Source organism: Symphalangus syndactylus, chromosome 11 (assembly GCF_028878055.3).
Source record: "Symphalangus syndactylus isolate Jambi chromosome 11, NHGRI_mSymSyn1-v2.1_pri, whole genome shotgun sequence".
NCBI lineage: Eukaryota > Metazoa > Chordata > Mammalia > Primates > Hylobatidae > Symphalangus > Symphalangus syndactylus.
Genome location: NC_072433.2, coordinates 34,261,796 through 34,269,446, shown reverse-complemented (window position 1 = coordinate 34,269,446; position 7,651 = coordinate 34,261,796). Strand labels below are relative to the sequence as shown.

Sequence of the window (7,651 nt, the reverse complement as noted above, 5' to 3'; positions counted from 1 at the left end):
TGCTATATAATATCCCGACATGTGCATGTATATGTGTGTATATATTTGTCTATGCTGATAATTGTTTTACTTCTTCTCTTTCTCCTTCTTCTCTTTTCTCCTGAACTTAGGCAGTTTTGAAACTTGGGCAATACTTACTCCTAGTCATCAAATTCCTTTTTTGGAAATACAGTAATAATTGCACTTTAAACTGTCAACAGAGAAAAGGGAAGAAAACCTCAAATCCAGTGAAAGATTGTCATCAAGAAAAGAAGCTCTTTGTAATTAGAAGTTAGAATTCTTAGAAATTCTAATCTGGCCTGACTTTTCTTTGGTTCCTGCTTCCTGAAGTAAGGGCAGAGGGAAGCCTGTGTTCTCAGTATTTTCAGTTTTGCTTAGAAAGCAAATCTGTGGGACTTTCTTATGCATAAGTTTAGTTTCATTCAGATGAAAGTTAAATGGAAGATTTTTACATAGAGTTGAAGATTTCAAATACAGCACAAATTCAAGTGTGAAATGATACTTGTATGTTAGAGAAATTATCATAGCCAGGGGGACTTGCAACTTTCTTCTTCATTGATAACTAGAGTAGCTATGCATTTAGAACCATTACCAAGTTCTAAGACATAAATTCATGTTGCATGCATCAAGATAGGCTCGATGACTGAAGATTTTAGAGTACCTTGAAAATGAATTCATGAAATATAAATTACAGAACACGGTTTCCTTTTTGTGTTTTGAATTAATCTTTATATAGACATTTTACAGACTGAAACTCGTATAGACTATAGGGAAATGACTGATAATATTTAATCTAAATTACAGTGTGTGTATGTGTGTATATATATATGTATAAATATATAAAAAAATATATATAAATATATAAAAATATATAAAAAGATATATTTTGATATATTTATATATAAATATATATAAATATATAAAAATATATATTTATATATATTTATATATAAATATATATAAATATATAAAAATATATATTTATATATTTATATATATATAAATATATATAAATAATTAATGCTACATAATATCCTGACGTTTTTCTCAAAATAATTGTTGTTGTTGCTTTTGAATGAGCTTTCATATGAAAGCTCATTCAAAAGCAATAACAAAAACAAAATATATTGTTTTTAAGGCACCACATAATATATATATAATAATTTTAAGGCACCACATTAGATACTATATGTTTAAAATTGTAAACCTGTCACTCTGGGACTCCACACTCCTGAAACTTTCTGAGTAATGAGTAATCACAAAGAACCCAAAGAACTGCAAGAAAAGATTTGTTGAACTCAGTATCTGGCATTTATCTTTTTTAACAAACAAGGAAAGTATCCCTCTTAGTGGAAATAGAAGCCTAAGGAGTATGGCCATAATATAGCAAGAATCTTGGAATAGGCAGAGATGAGAAGTCCTTTTATAGCTACTGAAGACATCTGATGATGAAGCAGACAGGCTCTAAGAAAAAATGGCTTCTTTTCTATAGGATATCTCAGCTGGTAATAAAATGTTTTCTATATATATGAATAAACAACAACAAATGGGGAACACAAGGTCCATTAAAAATTCGACACATCCTTAATAACTGCCTATTGAAGATACTTAAATATGGATACTGTATTGATTAGCCCTTGTATAACATAGATGATAAAAAGCAATTGCATGTTCATCAGGGCATCCAAAATCTGAAATTTACAGTTGCATGGTGAAGGGCAGACATTTCTTGTACTTGAAACAAAGTCTTGTTATGAGGGTAAGAAAGGCAGTTATCTGAGAATTCGAGTTTTATTTTTGCATTTCCCATTTATTCAACTTTATTTTTGGAGTGAATACTTTAAAAAGTGACACTGCAATTTATCATTTATAATGTGTCAGGCACTCTTTTGTATGTTAATTATTATTCTTACTTAGTTTAGGAAAAATGATGCTACCTATGGTTCAAGTTATAAGAATTCTCTGAGTTGGTTTATTATTACAAATGGATAAAAATATTAGTTTGCTTCTGCATTTTTTATTATTTATTATATAAGAGGAAGCAAAGTATATTGGTTAAGAGTACAGGCCCTGGAGTTAGCCTTTCTGGGTTGGAATCTTGTCTCTACCAATTACTCAGGCAAGCTACTTAATCTATTGTGGAAGATCAAAGATGATTGCAAATTCTCTTTCCCTCCCCTCCAATTTGGAACAACTCTTTTGACCAGTAAAACACAGCAGAAGTGACACAGTGCCCATTTCTTTTTAAGTTTTATTTTAAATTGACAAATAATAATTGCATATATTTGTGGGGTTCAATGTAATGTTATGATATGTGTACATAATGTGGAATAATTAAAGCTAATTAACACATTTATCACCTCCATAGTTATCAATTTGTAATTGCATCAGACAAATCTGGTTCAACTTTTACATAACAAAGTTGTGGGCTATTTTTCAGTTGCCATGGACCTCTAGGTTAAAGGTCACATAATCTGAACATGCCTGGATGAACCAAGCATGCAATCAAGCAGGGGAATCTAAGCACTTGGGCCCAGGAATGGGGGCTGAATTAAGATATATTCACTACATGGCAGGATCCAGGATTCAATCAGATTGCGCCCTGGCATCATCCTGTGGCAGGATCCGGTCAGATCTTGCTTTCCAGCATCACCTCACTGCAAGAGCCAATCAGATCACATCTCATTACCCTACTCTTATAAAACCTGACCCAAACCCCAGTGCAAGGAGACAGATTTGAGTGTTTCCTTCTTTCTCCTTGCTGGTTGACTCACAATAAGGCTTTTCTTTTCTCAAGAGCTGGTGCCATGGTATTGGCATCTATGTGCATTAGGAAGCAAGCCTGTTGATTGCTTGGTAACAAATTTTGTGGTGAGAACATTTATTTGTACTCCTATGTTGCTTGCAGTGGTGCCAGTTTCTAGGTCCATGCCTTAAGGACAGAGAGCTTACACTTCTTTATTTTGGAACCTCTCTCTGGGATTCTTGAGCTACCATGTAAGACATTAAACCATCTGAGACCACCACATTGGAGACACCATGTATATGTGCTCTGGTTGGCAACCCCCAATAAGCCCAGCCTTCCAACCATTCTTACCAATGTGTCAGATGAGTGAGTGAAGCTGCTTTGGATTTTCTAGACCCACCCATCCTTCAGCTGAATACAACAAATGATCTCCATCAATGTCATGAGGAACAGAATTATTCAACCCAGACTTGCCTGAATTTCTGATTCTCACAATCACGAAGTTTAATAAAATAGATGGTTTTATAAGTCACCATATTTGGAGCAATTATAATAGTTTCTACATTGTGGATTTTTTCTGAGAATGGAATGTGATGCTATATGTAGTGCACTTAAAAGTGTTGGTTTAGCTACCTTAATAGTTATTATTTTTCTCTACATCTTACTCATGGACTTAGTAAGCGAAGAATGGCTGTGATCTAGTAAACCTAGAAATTCTTGGATCTTATGCTAATTCTAATGCAATTTTCTTTTTTTTGTTGTTTTTTTTATTATTATTATACTTTAAGTTTTAGGGTACATGTGCACAATGTGCAGGTTTGTTACATATGTATCCATGTGCCATGTTGGTGCGCTGCACCCATTAACTCGTCATTCAGCATTAGGTATATCTCGTAATGCTGTCCCTCCCCCTGCTCCCCACCCCACAACAGTCCCCAGAGTGTGATGTTCCCCTTCCTGTGTCCATGTGTTCTCATTGTTCAGTTCCCACCTATGAGTGAGAACATGAGGTGTTTGGTTTTCTGTCCTTGCGATAGTTTACTGAGAATGATGTTTTCCAGTTTCATCCATGTCCCTACAAAGGACATGAACTCATCATTTTTTATGGCTGCATAGTATTCCACGGTGTATATGTGCCACATTTTCTTAATCCAGTCTATTGTTGTTGGACATTTGGGTTGGTTCCAAGTCTTTGCTATTGTGAATAGTGCTGCAATAACCATACATGTGCATGTGTCCTTATTGCAGCATGATTTATAGTCCTTTGGGTATACACCCAGTAATGTGATGGCTGGGTCAAATGGTATTTCTAGTCCTAGATCCCTGAGGAATCGCCACACTGACTTCCACAATGGTTGAACTAGTTTACAGTCCCACCAACAGTGTAAAAGTGTTCCTATTTCTCCACATCCTCTCCAGCACCTGTTGTTTCCTGACTTTTGAATGATGGCCATTCTAACTGGTGTGAGATGGTATCTCATTGTGGTTTTGATTAGCATTTCTCTGATGGCCAGTGATGATGAGCATTTTTTCATGTGTTTTTTGGCTGCATAAATGTCTTCTTTTGAGAAGTGTCTGTTCATGTCCTTCGCCCACTTTTTGATGGGGTTGTTTGTTTTTTTCTTGTAAATTTGTTTGAGTTCATTGTAGATTCTGGATATTAACCCTTTGTCAGATGAGTAGGTTGCAAAAATTTTCTCCCATTTTGTAGGTTGCCTGTTCACTCTGATGGTAGTTTCTTTTGCTATGCAGAAGCTCTTTAGTTTAATTAGATCCCATTTGTCAATTTTGGCTTTTGTTGCCATTGCTTTTGGTGTTTTAGACATGAAGTCCTTGCCCATGCCTATGTCCTGAATGGTATTGCCTAGGCTTTCTTCTAGGGTTTTTATGGTTTTAGGTCTAACATGTAAGTCTTTAATCCATCTTGAATTAATTTTTGTATAAGGTGTAAGGAAGGGATCCAGTTTCAGCTTTCTACATATGGCTAGCCAGTTTTCCCAGCACCATTTATTAAATAGGGAATCCCTTTCCCATTGCTTGTTTTTGTCAGGTTTGTCAAAGATCAGATAGTTGTAGATATGCGGCATTATTTCTGAGGGCTCTGTTCTGATCCATTGATCTATGTCTCTGTTGTGGTACCAGTACCATGCTGTTTTGGTTACTGTAGCCTTGTAGTATAGTTTGAAGTCAGGTAGCATGATGCCTCCAGCGTTGTTCTTTTGGCTTAGGATTGACTTGGCGATGTGGGCTCTTTTTTGGTTCCATATGAACTTTAAAGTAGTTTTTCCCAATTCTGTGAAGAAAGTCATTGGTAGCTTGATGGGGATGGCATTGAATCTATAAATTACCTTGGGCAGTATGGCCATTTTCATGATATTGATTCTTCCAACCTATGAGCGTGGAATGTTCTTCCATTTGTTTGTATCCTCTTTTATTTCATTGAGCAGTGATTTGTAGTTCTCCTTGAAGAGGTCTTTCATGTCCCTTGTAAGTTGGATTCCTAGGTATTTTATTCTCTTTGAAGCAATTGTGAATGGGAGTTCACTCATGATTTGGCTCTCTGTTTGTCTGTGATTGGTGTACAAGAATGCCTGTGATTTTTGTACATTGATTTTGTATCCTGAGACTTTCTAATGTCCTGGTCTCAATCTTCTGTGTAACTACATTGATTTCCCTACTAGCAAGCAGACTCAATGTCTTAGTTTGGATTCCCCTAGAAATAGAAACTGAATAAAGATGTAAATGCAAGGACTTTACTTAAAAGGTGCGATAAACACTGGTGTGGGAGTTGGAAAGTGAGGTAGAGAAGGGAAGGCAATTAAAGATGCCTTATCCACAATGTGATACTGTCTGACACCAGTCACAATGGCTATTATTAAAAAGTCACAAAATAACAGATGTTGGCAAGGTTGCAGAGAAAAGGGAATGCTTATACACTGTTGATGGGAATGCAAATTAGTTCAGCCATTGTGGAAAGCACTGTGGTGATTTCTTAAAGGACTTAAAACAGAATTACTATTCGACCCAACAATCCCATTATTGGGTATATACCCAAAGGGATACGGATATCAATTATTCTACCATAAAGACACATGCACACATATGTTAATCACAACACTACTCACAATAGCAAAGATACATAATCAATCTAAATGCCCATCAACAGTAGACTGAATAAAGACAATGTGGTACATATACACCATGGAACACTATGCAGCCATAACCAAGAAGAGATCGTGTCCTTTGCAGCAACATTGTTGAAGCTGGAGGCCGATATTCTAAGCCAACTAATGCAGAAGCAGAAAGCTAAATACTGCATATTCTCACTTATAAGTGGGAACTAAACAATGAGAACACATGGATATAAAGAAAGGAACAGCTTTGCCCAGTGGCAGTATTGTAGCCTATGAGGTTTATCTGAGGTACAATTATTGCTAATTGAAAACTTTTCCCAATACCCCTCCATGACGACTTGAAATACAGTCAGCACTGGCAATTTTTGACAGTCTCTACAGAGACCGAAAAAAAAAAAAAAAAAAAAAAAGAGCAACAGACACCAGGGCCTACTTGAGGATAGAAGGTAGGAGGAGGGAGAGGATTAAAAACCTACCTGTTTGGTGCTAAACTTATTACCTGAGTGGTGAAATAATCTGCACACCAAACTCCTGTGGCACACAGTTTACCTATATAACAGACTTGTACATGTACCCCTGGACTTAAAAGTTAAAAAAAAAAAGATGCCTTATCAAACCACTTCCCATGGGTAAATAGAGCTTAATTCTAATAGGAAACTCTGGGCGTCAGTGTAAAATTTGTGCCTCTGAATGATCTCACCCAAGGGGTAGGGTAGCCAAGTCATTAATACACCAATTCTGATCATTGATTGGGGCTGCCAGGATGAGGTATGCTGAATACAAGATACTTGTAAAGTGACCTTCCAGTTAAACAGCAACGTGGGCTCTGGTGGCAAAAAAACACCCCCAGGAAGTGAAATACTGGTGCTATCAGTCTGCATTAGTGAGTAAGAGTGTAGGTGGGGGTGCAAAGTCATATGCTGTGGTCAGTGAAATGAGAAATGCCTGATTGTTCATCTGCCTAGTGTCCCCATGTTGAGATCTTCCACCCAGTGCAACACAGATCACTTTTATTCCGGAATGACTACTCATTGAAACTGTTCATGACGAGAATCTGACCTTGGCAAATGAAATCTCTGCCGCCCATATTTTTAGTGATATCTGATGAGACTTGTAATTAATCCTGGGCTTAGATTCCTTGAGAGACCTAGAAGTCTCCAGACTCTCTTAACACATCCAAAAGTGCTGGCACTTCACAAATCCCCAAAGCTTGGAGAATTCTCTTAGAGTGTGGATGTTCCTGCTACCCATTGACATCCAAAGTGATTAACTTCTAGAGGTGGCATTGTTGGAAATCATTGATTTAATTGTCCACTGCAAAGGGACTTTCCTTTTCTCTGTTGAAGTGTTTTTATTTAAAAGGACTTGGCTTTCTATAGATGAGTGAAGAAACCTTTCGCACTGCAGAACCTGAGTTATTGAATGATACCTGAACCATTTCAGTCTCCTTTTGTTTAAAAAAAAAAAAAAAGGCAGGGGGAGGGGTAAAACTATTGTATATATTTACATGTTAAATTATGTAATCATGTTATTATCTGAAACTAATACCATGCTGTTAAAATTTAGATAAAGTGTCCTGTAATGCATACAAAATGTTCATTTGCTGAAGGCCATTAAGTTAATTTCCTGGCAACAAGATTAAATGCAAGGCATTTACATAATCATTAGTCGTGAGGTGTAGAAAAGATAATTAAATATTCCACCACATTAATTTATATTTAATTAACTGTGCTTTAGTGATCCTTCTGTCTGAATATTAATATTGTGTAAA

The 7,651-nt window shown here is 36.3% G+C and overlaps 1 non-coding gene across 1 annotated transcript; it reads left to right on the top strand.

Annotated features, from left to right (window-relative positions):
* The first annotated feature begins 6,123 nt into the window (after positions 1-6,123).
* Positions 6,124-6,264, top strand: LOC129457970 (U4 spliceosomal RNA). Its single transcript, XR_008649487.1, has one exon. It is a non-coding gene; the product is annotated as a U4 spliceosomal RNA (small nuclear RNA).
* The last annotated feature ends 1,387 nt before the right edge of the window (positions 6,265-7,651 follow it).